At 38.3% G+C, this 18,284-nt stretch overlaps 1 long non-coding RNA gene across 1 annotated transcript; it reads right to left on the minus strand.

Moving 5' to 3' along the window:
• Positions 1-7,631: 7,631 nt before the first annotated feature.
• Positions 7,632-17,797, minus strand: LOC113924882. Its single transcript, XR_003520837.1, has 3 exons — positions 17,720-17,797; positions 15,832-16,029; positions 7,632-7,691 (listed from the first exon to the last, which is right to left on the minus strand). It is a non-coding gene; the product is annotated as an uncharacterized LOC113924882 (long non-coding RNA).
• Positions 17,798-18,284: the final 487 nt, after the last annotated feature.

An 18,284-nucleotide genomic window follows, 5' to 3' on the forward strand; every position in this document is an offset into this window, starting at 1 on the left:
AGGTCTTAAAAGTTGCGGTGCCCAGTGTGGGGTTCAACCCCTCCTCCTCAGGAGGAAACTCAGGGTTTGGAGTTCACTCCCAACTGTGGGTCCCTGCACCGGGGACAGGGCTTATGGCAAGATTGTGTCCTAGCTTCTCCTACCTGCTTTGACGTGGGACTTCTCTCACTCACCAGATGCACAGGAGTTGCTCAGATAATTTTTAAGTTTTTTTGTTTTTTTTCCCCCAAAAGAATTTGTTCCATATGCAGCTGCAGGCTGGGTTGGTCCATGGGAGGTCGGGAGCCGGGTAGCCTCCTACGCCGCCATCTTGAACCAGAATCTCCTCCCCAGTGCTTCTATTTCTGTACTTCTGTGGCATGTGTTCTGATAGATCCACTTGTTCCTTCTCTCTTGGATGGCTCTCAGCTAGGCTGCTATCTTTCTTTGTAGCTTCTTTGGGACTTGGATTTTATTGTTGAGAAAGCATAAAAGGCATTAACAGGCAAAGCATTCTCAGGACCTGGGGCATGTAATGAAAAATCGGGTACCAGTCCTGCAGAATTTTCCTGTCATCTCCCACTCTTGAATGACAGCCTTTCAGCTCTCTCTTGGTCTGTGGACACCTAGGGAAGGGGAGACTTAGCACACTCACCTGAAACTGAGGTGGATATTCCCCCAAGATCTTCTGAGGATTAAGTGCCCTGTGCTTGCCATGTGCTTACAAGGTGCCCTGTAATCCAGGCAAGCCCTGTACCAGTTCTCACCAAAAGAAGCTGACAGTGCCTAAAGCCTCACCCACACCCCAAGGCCCCCAGGCTCAACAGATACCTGGCTCAGGGGAGTCAAGTAGTTTCAAACTGGAAGTGGAAGAAAGCAAGCTGTGTCACCCCATTCCTAGAATCACTCAAACTTATTTAGTCACAGAAGGAATCCTTTCACTGAAGGACAACTGTTACCATCCTAATAACCCGGGTTTAGAATTAGAAGTTTGCAGAACATACTTTGGGAAACGCAGGTAAACATCCCCTTAGGGACCATTTTAATGCAAACTGACTTGTTTGGTAAAAGATGTTTTCATAATGCAGGCTTTGGTTATGATCAATGTTTCAAAAACAGTGCTTTTGATAAACCAAAAAAGAAAATCACTGAAAAGGAAATGAAAGTAAAACAAATGCTCTAACTTTACATGATGTTATCTGCGTATTTTGAAAACAATTTCACTATTTAGTGGGAATTTAGATGAAGGCACACACAAATTTAATACTCAAAAGAGGGGAAAACTGGCATCAGGGTATTCTCTGCTCGCCAAGCTGAAAGAATGTTATTGAAGATTCCTTACATAAATGTTCCTTGACCTTTGAGTGAACCAGCAGGTCTTAAACATTGCATTAGCCAAAGCAAATTCCCATAGCAAATAAAGTTTTTAGATGAATGCATTAGAGTTTCCCCTCTTCAGTCTAAAGAGGAATAACCATCAAGCATCACCAGTTAACATTTTCAGGTTGATTCTCAAAGACCACTGGGAGTCTGATACAGAGTAAACATTGTTCCGGTTCTAACAGAGAGACAGGGGTCAAGTAGCTGATGGAAAAATGACTTAAATCCTTATTATAAGATTGTTGCCTGAAACAATCACTGCTCAAAATGTCCAGTCCCCATATGCTATGGTCTTCTTATAACTGTGGATGGCAGTTTTTAGGGAATCGGATGATGGGTGTTTTAACATCCATTACAGAAATGGGATGTTTCAAATAATGTTTTATTTGAAAAAAAAAAAAAGAGTTTTACATTGCACTGGCCATTGTAAGAATCCTTTTTTTTTTTTTAAAGATTTTATTTATTTCAGAGAGCGAGCATGAGGTGGGGAGGGGCAGGTGGAGAAGCAGACTCCCCACTGAGCAGGGAGCCCAATGCGGGGCTGGATCCCAGGACCCTGAGATCATGACCTGAGCTGAAGGCAGACATTTAACTGACTGAGCCACCCCAGGTGCCCCCACTGTGAGACTTCTGTTAAAAATAAGATTGTTAGTCTAGAAGATTAATAATTGATTATTCTGAAATTTAGAGCTTTTTCATTAATGCTTCAGTCACTTGTTTAAAAGATGCTTTGGCTTTTGGGGGGCACCTGGGAGGCTCAACTGGTTAAGTGTCCAACTCTTGATTTCAGCTCAGGTCTTGATCTCAGGGTCCTGAGTTCAAGTGCTGGGTTGTGCTCCATGCTAGGCATGGAGCCTATTTAAAAAAAAAAAAAAAAAGGTACTTTAGTACTTTGGCCTTTTCTAGATTGTCTCCATACTCCTTCCCTCTTCTATTCTAGCATAGCAAGAGAATGCACAGTGCTTAAAATTTTCAAAACTATTTATATGTCTGGTTTCCATTTATTTATGAAAACATATGATCCATCTTATATGTCTCATCTATCTAGATTTCAGAATTCTCTTTGTAGAAAAAACTTTAAGTCACACCAGTTAGGCCCAACTTTCTCAAGTGTTAAATGACAGGTTAATGACAAACATTTTCATTCAAGTAACTGTGTTCTTAAGACAAATGTTAAAGTTCACAAAAATTAAGTAGTTCAAAAATGCTGGGAGCATGGCAGAAAAGCCACAATTCTGTTTACTTTTGCAAAAGAAAAGACCAACTCTGAGGTGTTACAGAATTATGATAGTGCTATATGAGGGCAAGTCCAGGAAATGGTTAACCAAAGCCAACAGTCACTTACTCTGTGGCACTGGCATTGCCACTGTTGGTGGCTTAAGTGATTTTTTTATTCTCTTGTCATCTGTTGGATGCTTTTAGCAGTTGTTAAGGATGAATCCAATGAAAAAACAAACACTCCAAATCCAAAATATTTTCTGGAGACTTCGCCAAAGTAAATAACAAAACAAATGACTTTCAACATGATGGCTACTCCTTCTGGTGTCTTCTGACTTTTGGTGCTCCAGATGAGCAGAACTCAGCAAGTGGGCCTCTGCCTTCAGTGCTCTCCGCTTAGCTGTCACCCCAGTCTCAGAAAGGTGACCTCAGCAGCTTCTGCACACTCTATATTTGCTTCTTTCAAGAGAGAAGTGGTATGGTACAGTGTTTAAGGGCTTTTGAATCAGGTAGTCATGATGCCAAATCTTACAATTTTCTAGACCTTTTCCAAGCCTCAATGTCTTCCCCAGCAAAACAGCTTAATAGTCCTACCTCACAGGCTTACCATGAGGATGAAATGGGATAAGGTTTGGAAAGAACACATTAGCATAGTGTCTGGCATGTGATAATCAGTAATGAATGTACCTGAAAATACACAGCCTCTCTCCTGAATCTCTTCTCTCTTTTCTCCTTGCACTAGAGACATGCAGAAAAGGAAGTGTTGGGACAAGGCATCGCACTTGCATTTTCTGATGCATGAAGCCCTTCCCTCTCCTGTCATCTGTTCTACAGTTGAGGAGACAAGACTTTTCATAATCAGACCTTTCACATTCTCTCAGCCTGGTCTCCTGCCTCTTCTGCACCCCACAATGAGCTTTTCTCCAACTGTCCACGCAAACACTCCATGCAACTTCAAACTTTATGCAGGTGCAGGTTGCTCTTCCTGCCTCAAAGGCACTTCCCAACTTGAGTCCACCAAAGTCCTACTCATCCTTTAGCAAAAATAGACTCCTTTTGTGAATTTGAAGTACATCTCCGTCAGCCTTCTAAGCCTCTCTCTCGTCTGTACTCCCCTAGCACTTTGTTTTCAGTTTTCTAAGTCTTGGATCATCTTGGAATTTAATGATGCATTGCTAGGATTGTCTTTCCTAGAAAAGTGTGAATCTGTCCAGGACAGCACCCATCTCTTATGCTAGTAGGATTCAGACCAGTGTCTGGCACTTAATATTTAATAAGATGTTTGTAATTAAAGTAAATGGACACTCATCTTCTCAGTTCCCCCAATAAATCCCATCCTTTCCCATTCACATCAAATCTCCCATAATCTATTTTGATGTTCACTGCTCTGAAAAGATGAAAGACACAATACATATGTGTACCAAATGAACACTTTATACACCTAAAACCTACACAATTATGTGTCCATTGTATCTCAATAAAGCTGGAAAACACAAATCAACAAATCATGAAAGATAGCCACTGACACCCTGCCTCAGTTTGGCTCCCCCAAAAGCAGACTCTGAAACAAGGATTTTTAATGCAAGCAATTTATTTGAAAGGTAATCCCCAAAACACCAAGAGGAAAGTGGGAGAAGTCAGACAAGAAAGAGGAAGCAGCAAATAAAAGTGAATCCCACGTGGGTGCCGGGGGTGGAGTCCTATGAGAAAACAGTGTAAAAGAAAATTGTCTCACCTGACGAGGAAAGGAGCTGAAGAACTCATCCACCAACTCTGACAGTCACTGGGGGAGACTGCTCCTGGAGAATGTCAAGTCCCTGGCCCATGCCTTGGCACAGTAGCCACCCTTGGCTTTGAAGAAAGTATCAGGCAGAGTTGACCTGTCTTACTGAGGTGTGAGGCTTGCTTGAGAAATAAGAGCAGGGCACCAAGAGCAGACTACCTCTTGGTAGTGGCTCCCCCCTGGAAGCTTTGATATAGCCCCATCAGGAGCAAGGCCCCGATTCCAACCCACATTCAGGGTGACAAACAAGGAATTTAAATAGCAAAAATTTTCTTCCCAGAGATAGCAAGCCAACATGAAAGAGTAAAAAGGATTTTTACAACAGCTGCTCCTTATTTATAGTTTGCTGCTAGGATTGTGAGCTAGAAAAATACATAAATGGATTATCAGGAGAATGTTGCTTGCAGGCAGAGGGGACCCCCTCATAGTCTCACGGCTCTCAAGGGAAGCATCCATTCCTTTGATGATCTAGTCCAATATTGAAATGCCCTTAACTTCGAACAATAAAAATAGCTTCGTGGACATTTACTGTGCCTCAGGGTGCAAAGCTGAGCTCATTAATCCTCACAGCCACCTTATCAGATAATTATTGTTATATCTGTATTTTTCATATCAGAAAACCAAAGTCAGATAAGTTAAGGAAACTGCCCAAAGTTATAGACTGCTAATAAGTATTTGGAGATGGGACTCTCACCTAAGTCTCTTCGAATCCAGTATTCATATTCTTAACTTATACTGATTAATTTCATTATCCCATGTGCTCAATAAAGAGAAAGATCCAGTTAGTCAGCATTTTCTTCAAATACCCCTTCTTTAAGTTAAATTATATTCATTGCTTTAGCCATTCCTCATAGAACTTACTTTCCTGTCTTCTACTTACATATGTTTCTGTCTCCCCACCTCTTAATTTTTTATATTGTTTAATAAAATATGTCAAACTGCTGGGTGTAAAGACCTCATCTAATTCCTGGCAAGTCCATAAATCACAAAACTATTATTGAAAACTATGCATAAGCACTTATGTTCCAATCTTGAATTATGCTAGCCAGATAAAAGTATTACTCCCAGATTTAAAAAAAATGATAGCATGTGGGACATAAAGCAATCCTGAAGCAGAGTAAATTCATTACAATCATGAGAATAACTAAATGGTGCTTTGGGTGGTGAAAGTATTCTGATTATGCTCATAAGTAGGCTAACAAAGAAAATTCATTCTTCAACTACCACATTCAAGGAAAATTTTGTCTTAAAGTTGATTTATGTTTGCAAATGTATGGTGAGCTCTTTCAGCAAGGATCCTTTCCCAGACTCCTTAAACTGGCACAGTTTCTATAAAGTTTATTTTGCTTCTTTGCAATCAGATCTAGGGCATATGATATATATAGTGTGGCAAGCTTCAATTTTTCTTAAAATTTAGCATCATTACTGTCACTCTGTGGGTCTTAAATTTCAGCAGTTTCCAAAATTGTAACTGTATGCTAATCAAAATCATTAGTTGTTATATATTACTTTTTTGGCTTTCCTGTATTATAACCAGAATGTAAGGTTTAATGGAGAAAAGCACAAACATGGGTATATGTGTATGGTACTCATCACTCATTCCTCTATGGCCCTAAATAAGAAGAGAGATGCAGCTACTTGCCCCTTTCTGACCTGAGTGACTTTTTGGTGCATATGATGGCTTTCTTAGTTTGCTCCTCCAGATCCCTTTCTCCCTACTGCTCTGTGCCTCTATGGCTGACTTGCACGGACTCTGTCAATGAGCTCCCTCACCCTCTGCTTTTTAGTTGGCTTTGTGCAATGGGGAGCACTGATTCTACCTGTAAGTCAGTTTTTAACATCATATTACAGTAATTTATTCATTCATGCATAGAATAAATATCTATTGAGTACTTCCTGTGTGCCACATTCTGCACTAGTCACTGGAGATCCAATGGTTGCTAAGGTAAATGTAGCATTTATGTTTCATGATCCTAACATTTTCCCTTTTGAATCCCATGTTGAAAGTATCTTTCTACTGGGCTGTATTTATTAAGTAATTTTCTACTTTTAAAAATTAATCAAAGACCATCAACAGATAAGCAGATAAACAAAATATTGCCTATACATACAACAGAATATTACTCAGCCATAAAAAGAAATGGGGTACCTATACGGGCTACAATGCAGATGAACCTCAAAAATATTAGGCTTAGTGACAGAAGCTAGATAAAAAACGTCACATATTGTATGATTTCACCTACATTTAATATCCAAAATAAATAAATCCCAAAAGACAGAAAGTAGATTGGTGGTTGCCTGGGGCTAGGGGGAGCAGGAAATAGGGAGTGACTACTTAATGGGTATGAAGTTTTATTTGGAGTGATAAAAATGTTTTGTAACTACTAGGAGGAAGTGTTTGCACTTTATGAATATGGTAAGTGCCAATAAATTATACACTCTAAAATGGTTAATTTTATGTTATATGAATTTCACCTCAATAAAAAGAATTAATCAACAATAAATATAGTGGCCAATCAGCATTCTACCAGCAGGGATAACCAGAGATTACTATGTTAAGGTGAGGTAATGGCAGCTAAAAGCAAAAAATGAAACAAAACAAATAAAAAAATTACCTTTAATTTGTACATAATCTAATCTTTTTAAAATTTTTTTTATTTTTTATTTAAATTCAATTTAGTTAACATATAGCGTATTATTAGTTTCAGGGGTAGAATTTAGTGATTCCTCAGTTGCATATAACACCCAGTGCTCATTACATCAAGTTCCCTCCTTAATGCCCAGCATTCAATTATCCCTTCCCCCCACCCACCTCCCCTCCAGCGACCCTCATTTTTTTTTTCCTATAGTTAAGAGTCTCTTATGGTTTGCCTCCTTCTCTGTCTTTATCTTATTTTATTTTTCCTTCCCTTCCCCTATGTTCATCTGTTCTGACCTCATTACAGCTTTCTACCAGTTCTATATCTAAATTATCCTTAAACCAAGAAATTAAGTACTACTGAGAGGCTACCCAAGCATTCCAGGTACTATACTACGCTTTATTATAAATTTATATATTAACTTTCTGCTTTACATACAAAAATAAAAATAGTAATGATAATAACAGAACGATGAAAATCCACAACATCATTGTCGCCATCTAACATTTACTGAGGAGTTAGTATTGCCAGAAATGGGCTAAGTGTTTGAGAAGCATCATTTCATTCACACTTCACATTTTATTCACATTATTTCACAACAATAGTAACATATGAGGTACTATTATTATCCTACCTTTTCCAGATGATGACACTGAGACTCAGAGGTCAAATACTGTGACCAAGTTCAAAATCTAGTAAAAAGCAAAGTCAAGGTTTAATCAAGCAGTCTATCTTCAGCAACCCACATGATTAATCTCTCTGCTATGCTGCTATACACAAAGCTTTGGCAGATTTGCTAAGCTCTGTTTCCCGGATGACAGGAAATTCAAGCATTAACAAAACTGAGTACCTAGGCCAAAAGGCGAGGTCCAGACCACATTTGGTGGTAATCCAGAGTCCTAGAAAAGCCCAGACTTGGTTTTGACTACTTGATATACCCAACATTTATATTTTTTTTTAATTGAAGTATAGCTGACACACAATGCTATATTAGTTTCAGGTGTATAACATGATTCAGCAAGTCTATACCTGATGCTATGCTCACCATAAGTGTAGCTACCATCTGTTACCATACCATGCTAATACAATACCATTGACACTATCCCCTCCGATGCTGTACCTTTTATTCGCATGTCTTATTCATTCCATAATTGTAAGCCTGCACTTTCCACTCCTCTTCACCCATTTTGTCCATCCTCCCATCATCCTCTCCTCTGGCAACCATCAGTTTGTTCTCTGTATTTACGGGTCTGTTCTGCTTTGTTTCTTAGAGTCCACATATAAGTGGAATTACGTGGTATTTGTCTTTCTCTGCCTTATTTCACTTAGTGTAATACCCTCTAGATCCACCCATGTTATCACAAATGGCAAGATTTCATTCCTTTTATCGCTGAGTAATATTCTCCATTGTATATATGTCCACATCTTCTTTATGCATTCGTCTATTGATGGATACTTGGGTTGCTTCCATATCTTGGCTATTGTAAATAATGCTGCAATAAAAATGGGAGTGCATATATCTTCTCAAATTAGTGCTTTGTTTTCTTTGGGTAAATACCCAGTAGTAGAACTAGTGGATCATATGGTATTTCTATTTTTCATGTTTTGAGGAACCTCCCTACTATGTTCCACAGTGGCTGCATCAATTGACATTCCCACCAATACTGCATAAGGGTTCCCTTTTCTCCACACCCTTGCCAACACTTATCTCTTGTCTTTTTTATTCCAGCCATTCTGACAGGTGTGAGGTGATATCTCATCACGGTTTTGATTTGCATTTCCCTGATGATTAATGATGTTGAGCACCTTTTCATGTGTCTGTTGGCCATCTGTATGTCTTCTTTGGAAAAATACCTGTTCAGGTCTCCTGCCCATGTTTTTTAATTGAGTGTAGTTAAGCTCTGCCTATTTTTTAATTCGATTTTTTATGTGTGTTAAGTTGTGTAAGTTCTTTATATAAGTTCTTTATATCCTTATCAGATATACCATTTGCAAATCATCTTCTCCCAAACTAGGAAACCTACTAAAAATAGTCCTTTAATAAATATTCTTTTATTTAACAATTCATTCAGTGAATCACTAACACATTGGAGTATGATATCTATAAATAGGTTCTTCAATTTTAGACACATAAAAGTATATCTATTACAATAGATTCAATTTTACAATAAAGCAACAGCAATGTGAGCCTGTAGAGTTGTGTTACCCTTGATAACTCTTCTGATCCACTTTGCCCTATAAGTACAGTTTGGTCAAGAGACAAATCTTTTTACATATTTTATACAGTAGATTTAATAGCAAAGTTCTACTATACCCATATCAGCAATTCTATATGATATATGCTATTTTAAAATGTAGTTGCAAAATTAAACTTCCAGTTATTTAATCCTTAAGAGAAATAAGTATTATTATCAAGGATTAGTTTGTTGGAACTTTTAAAAAAGATTTATTTATTTTTATTTTAGAGAGAGACGGGGAGAAAGAGAGAGAGCATGCAGCAGGGGGAGAGGGAGAGAATCTCACTGAGTGTGGAGACGAATGTGGAGCTCAATCAATGAGACCCTGAGATCATGACCGGAGCCAAAATCAAGAGTCAGATGCTTAACTGACTGAGCTACCCAGGTGCCCCAGTTTACTGACACTTTTATTTTTTTTAAAGATTTTTTTATTTATCTGAGAGAGAGAGAATGACAGACAGAGAGCACAAGAGGGAAGAGGGTCAGAGGGAGAAGCAGACTCCCCGCCGAGCAAGGAGCCCAATGCGGGACTCAATCCCGGGTCTCCAGGATCATGACCTGAGCCGAAGGCAGTCGCTCAACCAACTGAGCCACCCAGGTGCCCCTTGCTGAAACTTTTAAATTACCAGACACATACAGCTGTTTTTAGGTCTTGCTATAGAAAACAATAATATAGAAATATTATCCCTCAATTCATGAGAATTAGAGCACACCATCCCCACTTGGAATTTATTACGATCATTGCTGTGACTATTTAAATGCATATTTATTGTGTATATCTCACATAATGTTAGAGATTCAAAATAAAGTATACTGAACAACCCAGATGTGTCATAGTGCAAATGACAGGAAAGTATTGATTACTCAGAATGCCTGGAAAATAAGAGTTCTGATTAATTAAACATTCTGGATTATAAGAAATACTTCTACATTTCTATAGTGGTTGAGAGACTCCTTAGGCAGTATTTGTGTTGACTACTATATTTGTGAACACAGCAAAGTGACAATCTCTGAGAGTTAAGTATTTTTCTAATTTCTAAAAATTATTAATATTCTCACCATGATTAGCACAAAGTAGACACTCAAAACAATACATCAGCGGACACAAAGAAATATAAAGATATTCCATGCTTATGGACTGAAAGAATATTGTTAAAATGCTTATATTACTCAAAGTGATCTATAGATTTAATGAAATCTCTATCAAAATACCAATAGTATTTTTCACATAACTAGAACAAACAATCCTAAAATTTGTATGGAACTACAAAAGACCCTGAATAGCCAAAGCAATCTTGAAAAAGAAAAACGAAACTGGAGGTATCATAATTCTAGACTTCAAGTTATATTACAAAGCTGTAGTGATCAAAACAGTATGGTACTGGCACAAAAACAGACACATAGATCAATAGAACAGAATAGAAAACCCAGAAATAAACCCACAATTATTTGGTCAATTAATCTTAAACGAAGGAGGAAATAATATGCGACGGGAAAAAGACAGTCTCTTCAACTAATGGTGTTGGGAAAATTGGACAGCTATATGCAAAAGAATAAAACTGGACCAGTTTCTTCTACCATACACAAAAATAAACCCAAAATGAATTAAAGACCTAAATACGAGACATGAAACCATAAAAATCTTATAAGAGAGCACAGGCAGTAATTTCTCTGACATTAGCCATAGCAACATCTTTCTAGATATGCCTCCTGAGGCAAGGAAAATAAAAGCAAAAATAAACTATTGGGACTACATCAAAATAAAGGCTTCTGCACAGCAAAGGAAACCACCAACAAAGCTAAAAGACAACCTTTTGAATGGGAGAAGATATTTGCAAATGACATATCTGATAAACGTTTAGTATCCAAAATATATAAAGAATGTATACAACTCAACACCAAAAAAACTAAGTAATCCAATTAAAAAACAGGCAGAAGACATGAACAGACATTTCTCCAAAGAAGACATACAGATGGCCAACAGAGACATGAAAAGATACTCAACATCACTCAACATCACTCATCATCAGGGAAATGCAAATCAAAACTACAATAAAACTACCTTACATCTGTCAGAATGGCTAAAATAAAAAACACAAGAAATAACAAGTGTTGGCAAGGATGTGGAGGAAAAGGAACTCTTGTGTACTGCTGGTGGGAATGCAAACTGGGGCAGGCACTGTGGGAAACAGTATGGAAGTTCCTCAAGAGGTTAAAAATAGAACTACCCTGCAGTCCAGCAATCTGGTTATTTATCCCCAAAATACAAAAACACTAATTCAAAGGGATACATGCACTCCTGTGTTTACTGCAGCATTATTTACAGTAGCCAAGATATGGAAGCAGCCCAAATATCCATTGACAGATGAAGGCTAAAGAAGATGTGGTATATTTGTACAATGGAATATTATTCAGTCATAAAAAGAATGAAATCTTGCCATATACAGCAACATGGATGGAACTAGAGAGTATAATGCTACGCAAAATGAGTCAGTCAAAGAAAGACAAATACCATATGCTCTTACTCATATGTGGAATTTAAGAAACAAAACAAACAAGTAAAGGAAAAAAAGAGAGAGAGAGATAGACAAACCAAGAAACAGACTCTTAACTCCAGAGAACAAACTGATGGTCACCAGAGGGGAGGTGGGTGGGGGGAATGGGTGCAATAGGTGATGGGGATAAAGGAGGGCACTTGTGATGAGCATTGTGTGTTGAATGGAAGTGTTGAATCACTATATTGTACACCTGAAACTAACATAACACTGTATGTTAACTATACTGGAATTAAAATGAAAAACCTAATAAGTAGATAAGTTAATAATATTTAAACATTTTTAAAAATTAAAAAGAAAAACAACAATACATCAACCCACTGGTGATGTTCTTGATGCTGGTGAATGGAGAAAGAAGACTGCAAAAGATGTTGCTACAAGGATATTCCCTGAAGTTCACTGACTTCTTCACATGCCCATTGTCTGTTCTTGTGTTGGGAAGGAATCTGTGAAATTCTAAGTTCCTGCTTTGCTCACAAGCCCCTTCTAAGAACAGCAGCCCAAAAGATACTTTGAAAACAGTTGCTACGATTCATACTATGGATGCTGAGTGAAACCTGGCACTTTGGCCTCAGAGAGGAGTACCCAAGTTAAAGGTTAGGCTATCACACAGTTTGATGTGGAAGAGGCCATAACTCTGAAGTGGCTTGCATGAACTTTGCCAGGCCAAGAAATTCATTGTGGTTAGTGACAAATAGACCACGATGTATTATTTTTCTCTCAAGAAGTACTACTAGTTGGGGAAAATTTGGGGACTCAAAGGGACTATATAGTTGAAGACTCTGTGGTCCCTTGCATCCTTGCAACTAAGTGTCATTATCTAGAATCACAATGCACTAGCAAGAGAAGAGTAATATACAGATTACTTGTGACCAATCAGTTTTTAGTGATTAATCAATTTAAACATAATTGACCCAGATTTTTATCTTGTAGACAAAAGTGTGGCAGTGGAAATAATATGGACTTCAGAATAAAAATCATGCTTAAATCCAGATACCTTGACTTTACTATTTAACAGAACATCAGATAATATCAGGCAATTTATGAGGACCTTTTATGAGTCTCAGTCTCCCTTTCTTTAACATGGGCATAATATTTTATACTTCACAGATTCTTACAAGGAAAGGAACTAGTACAGAGGTCTGTCACACAGACAGAACTCAAGAAATATTTGTTGCCCCTCCAATCCTCCCACTGACTCCCTATTTTAACTTTAGATGTGTTTGTGCCCCCAAACCCAGCTAATGAACTTTCTCACTGCCAAATTAAAAAAAAAAACAAAAACAAAAGGAAAACATAGATACAGTTAAAAGAAGAATCCTGAAGTAGACAAAAATGCTGGGAATTGAGAAAGGGAGATAAGAGACCTTGAAATGGTAACAATTATTATTTTTTGAATATTAATATTGAACTTGTTCATTTTGTAAGTGATACTTAAAATTAGGTGACACTTTCCAAGTCTAACAAGGGGAATTCAGAGAGAGAAAATAGTCTCTGTTGTTCTATCCATTTCCATAAGAATCCAAGAAAATCAGAGAACTCAAGATACAACCAAAGAATATGACTTCTTAAAAACTTTATTTGCCCCCAACTTCATCAATCAAACTTTTCATAAGCTCACTTCTGGTATCAGCTAACACGTCCCTATTTTGTCTGAACAGGCCCATCTGATTTCCCCCATCCGTAAATTCAGCTTATGTTCTCAGAACAGGATCTTTTCTCCCTTAGGCCTTCACCTTCTATTTAATACCCTGTGCTACTTTTCTCCAAAATCCCTACAACAAATATTAGCTCACATACAAGGAAAGCAAGCAGAGTTTCAAAATGGGCCAGGGGCAGCATTCTTAAAAATAACTCTGAGAACACTCACTTATCCAATAAAAACAAGAGCAGAATTCAAAATAGTTATACTGTGGGATTTGTAGATTTATCTGCTCTTTGAAAAGGTAAAATAAACATGAAACATTCCATAAAGTCCTAAGCAAAATTCACCTGCCATCACCACCACTCTCCTTTACAATAAACACTTACTGGCAGAAGCGGGAGAGAAATCCAAGTTTCTTGCCTCTTGAAGTGACAAGTACATTCTTTCCTCATTTGCCAAACTGCTTTTCTCCCTCCGAAGCTCCAGCTGTTCTCAAAACCCAGACACTGTTCCCTTCACTGGCTGGCCTCTGGCTCTAACCCTCATCCAAGGGTGCATCTCCCTGAAATCTCTTGGGGACACTAACAGCCAGGACTTGGAAGCTTGTGCCTACTTAAAGCGAATTGGGTTTTTGGCAGAGAGAGAAGGGGCAGGGGGGGTGGGCGGATGAAGGGGAAACACTGTGTGTCAGCACAAGAACTCAAACAATTGTGTTTGGACAATGCCTGATACTTTGGTGCTGCCAAGTGATGGCTGATGATTCTCATAGTGGTTTGCAGACTTTGGCTGTGGGATTTTTATTCACTGTGGTTCACAGCCTGGGACCCCCAAGTTCTGCTATGGAAAATAAAAAAGTGTTTACAAAACAAGTATATCTATTATGACTACATTTTCTTTCAGTGATATGAATGAGAAGATCCATAGAACCATGGGATCTTGCGGGGGGGATTTTAAACCCATTCATTTATATAAATAAGCTCCACAAAGGACAATACGAATTAATTCTTCCTCAGCGATTATAAAGAGTGAACTGTTTATGTTTCTCTCGATTAATAATGTTCCACTCTTGACCATAATATGATAGAGGTGGGAGAAAAGGGATACAAAGGCACATTTGTTCAGGTCCAAATTGCAGGAAATCAACAATCAGAAGAAAAGGCAAATACCTGCAATTTTTTAGAAATTCTGGGTTTTTTAAAAAGTTAAAGCTATCCTATGTCCAGGCTACCCTGACTTGATAAGTAACCTAGAATGAATTTTAACTCCACACATAGCTGTTAATCACTGTCTCCAGGGATTCTTGAAAGAATAACACATTAACCTGTCCTTACTTAAGAGATGGTAGCCAAAGACTAACCAGCTAAATTAGTGAGAGCTAACATTTGATGAGGTGTGAAAGGGATCTAAAAACATAGAGTCTATTTCTCACCCTTATAACAGTATGACTGCACATGATCCAAAGCTAGGAATGCTGGCGCTTTCTGTTTGCACACCATTGCAAGGACATTTCTGTCATCTACCTGGTCCAAGATGATCTTCACTGTAGCCAATGAGAAGTGGGAAAGGGGAATAAAGGTGGGGGTGGGGTGGGGAAGTCCACCACTTCCCTTTAAGAGCATGACTCAGAATTTGCACACATCATTTTCACCCACATCCCCTTAGCCATAAGTTGGTCACATGATTATTGTCTAAAATATGTATTTATTTTGGGCACCGTGTGACAGTTAAATATCAAAAATTCTATTAACTTAATACAAGAATCAGCAAACTATACCCATGGGCCAAATCTGGCCCACTACCTGGGTTTAAGTGACCTAAAAGCTAAGAATGATTTTTACATTTTTAAGTGGTTGAAAAAAAATCAAAAGGAGAATAACACTTCATGATGTGAAAATTATGTGAAATTCAAATTTCAGTGTCCATAAATAAGCTTTTATTAGAACACAGCCATAGTCATTCATTTAAATATTATCTACAGCTGCTTTCATGCTACAAGGGCAGAGTTCAGTAGTTGTGACAAAGACCACAAGGCCCACAAGGCCTAAAATATTTACTATCTGGCCATGTATTAAAAGAACTTTCTGACACTTGCTTTAGAAGAAAGAAAGAAAAACAAAAAAACAGGAATTGATGGATAACTAGCTAACTTGGTCATACTGAAGTGGAGAAATTGGGAGTAGAGGAGGGTGGGTTTTAAAAGCGGCTGTAAATGAGTCCTAGTTCCTTAAAAGTTCTTCACCCCATTGCTGAATTAGTTATCCATTTATGTATTAAATATGATCCTAAAGCTCCTAACTCCTAAAATTCCTATTTAAACCATTAAGTAGGTTAATGGTTTAAATAGGAATTGTGTATTGCTTAGTTTCTATGGGTCAGGAGACCAGAAGTCACTCACCTGGTGGGGGCTGGCTCAGAGCCTCTCAGGAGGTTGTAGTTAGGATACTGGCTGATACTGCAGTTTCATCTGATGGCCCGACTGGGGCTGAAGGTGCCACTTTCAGATTGCTCACTCACATGGCTGTCTGTGGGAGGCCTCAGTTCCTCACCACATGGGCTTCTAGCCTGGCTGCTAGCTTCCTCCACAGTGAATTATCTGAGCTTGAGAAAAGTAGAAATAGAAAGAGAAAGATAAAAAATAAGCAGGAAGTCACAGTGTCTTTTTTTTCTTTCTTTTTTAAATTTTTTTATTGTTATGTTAATCACCGTACATTACATCATTAGTTTTTGATGCAGTGTTCCATGATTCATTGTTTGTTCATAACACCCAGTGCTCCATGCAGAACGTGCCCTCCTCAATACCCATCACCAGGCTAACCCATCCCCCTACCCTCCTCCCCTCTAGAACCCTCAGTTTGTTTTTCAGAGTCCATTGTCTCTCATGGTTCATCTCCCCCTCTGACTTACTCCCCTTCATTCTTCCTCTCCTGTTATCTTCTTCTTTTTCTTTTTTCTTAAAATATGTTGCGTTATTTGTTTCAGAAGTACAGATCTGTGATTCAATAGTCTTGCACAATTCACAGCGCTCACTGTAGCACATACCCTCCCCAATGTCTATCACCCAGCCACCCCATCCTTCCCACCCCCAACCACTCCAGTAACACTCAGTTTCTTTCCTGAGATTAAGAATTCCTCATATCAGTGAGGTCATATGATACATGTCTTTCTCTGATTGACTTATTTCACTCAGCATAACACCCTCCAGTTCCATCCACGTCATTGCAAATGGCAAGATCTCATTCCTTTTGATGGCTGCATAATATTCCATTGTGTATATATGCCACATCTTCTTTATCCATTCATCTGTTGATGGACATCTTGGCTCTTTCCACAGTTTGGCTATTGTGGACATTGCTGCTATAAACATTGGGGTGCACGTACCCCTTCGGGTCCCTACATTTGTATCTTTGTGGTAAATACCCAGTAGTGCAATTGCTGGATCGAATGGTAGCTCTAATTTCAACTGTTTGAGGAACCTCCATACTGTTTTCCAGAGTGGTTGCACCAGCTTGCATTCCCACCAACAAAGTAGGAGGGTTCCCCTTTCTCCACATCCCCGCCAACATCTGTCATTCCCTGACTTCACAGTGTCTTTTATATCCTGTCTTTGAAGTCTCACACCATCACTTCCATTATATTCTTTGCATTAGAAGAGATTCACTAAGTCTACCCCAGCTCACACTGGGTGTGCAAGGAATTGTCTTCCATCTAGTGAAGATACATATCAAAACTATGGTCATTTTAAAACCACCACAATAGTACCTGAGGGAAAAAGTAAATAATCTGTCTTCAGATAATGCTAGGGACATGAGGCTAGTGATTATGAAATAAGTATAAGTTATTTGACCGGGGAAAAAGGAATATTAAGGCTCATGTTAGAGATGGCAGTCATTATATTAGAAATGGTTTTAGCTCTCTTGCCAATCAACTGGTAGTAGTTGCCTGGAGTACTACGTTGAGAAAATTCTGATTGACAGATATCAAGTACACATATTTTGTCATTGGCGCAAAACTCAAAATTTTAAGCAATGAGAATTTGGAGAAAAAGCAATATGTGGGGCATGTTCAAGTCTCCAGAAAGCTTATCAAACCATGGCTCTTAGGCAGCTTCCCTAGGGTGTTTCTCTAGAATACTGGTATCCCATGAGATTCATTACCCTCTCTCCATCAATCCTTCCTTCCATGAAGCCTTCCTTCCATCAATAAGAACTTATTGAACACATTTGTGTTACACATAGATACTCTGGTCACCAGAGCTAAAATGAGGAACAAAATAAATGTCTCACCTTTATAGTAAACTAGGTATTTCGGTCTTCTGTAAAAAGTCTTCATTTTTCTTCTCTTTTCCAAAAGCTGTATGTTTTATTTCTGATTACTAACCAGTTGCACTAAATAATCTAGATCAATACCATAGAATAATGGTGATTTTTCATGTTTCTGGTCCCTATATTGCAAGGTTTCCCAGAGTATGTGTCACAGAAGTATTTCCACTGGGCATTATTAATAGGAATAACTTGAATAGAAGGGTTTCATGGCACATAAGATTGGAAAATGCCAGATTACACAAAGGTAAACAGATTTCTCTACTGTCAGCAACTTTAATGGACCAATGAATCACCAGGAAAAAGATGGTGTAACATGCTGTATTTCCAAAAGTTCCTTGAGTTTAAAATCCTGTGTGTTTGTTTCATTTTGTTTTTACAGAATGCTTATTCAGGTGGCCTGACAAATGCTGCTGGAGATTTAAAGTCACTGTTTCCCTATCCCTTTCCCTATCAGCCACATCAGTTCCCTTACATTTCTCTAAGACCTTAGAGTTCAGTGAGACACATAAATGTCCATCATTACAGT

The sequence above is a fragment of the Zalophus californianus genome, chromosome 2, assembly GCF_009762305.2.
Source record: "Zalophus californianus isolate mZalCal1 chromosome 2, mZalCal1.pri.v2, whole genome shotgun sequence".
NCBI classification, from domain to species: Eukaryota; Metazoa; Chordata; class Mammalia; order Carnivora; family Otariidae; genus Zalophus; species Zalophus californianus.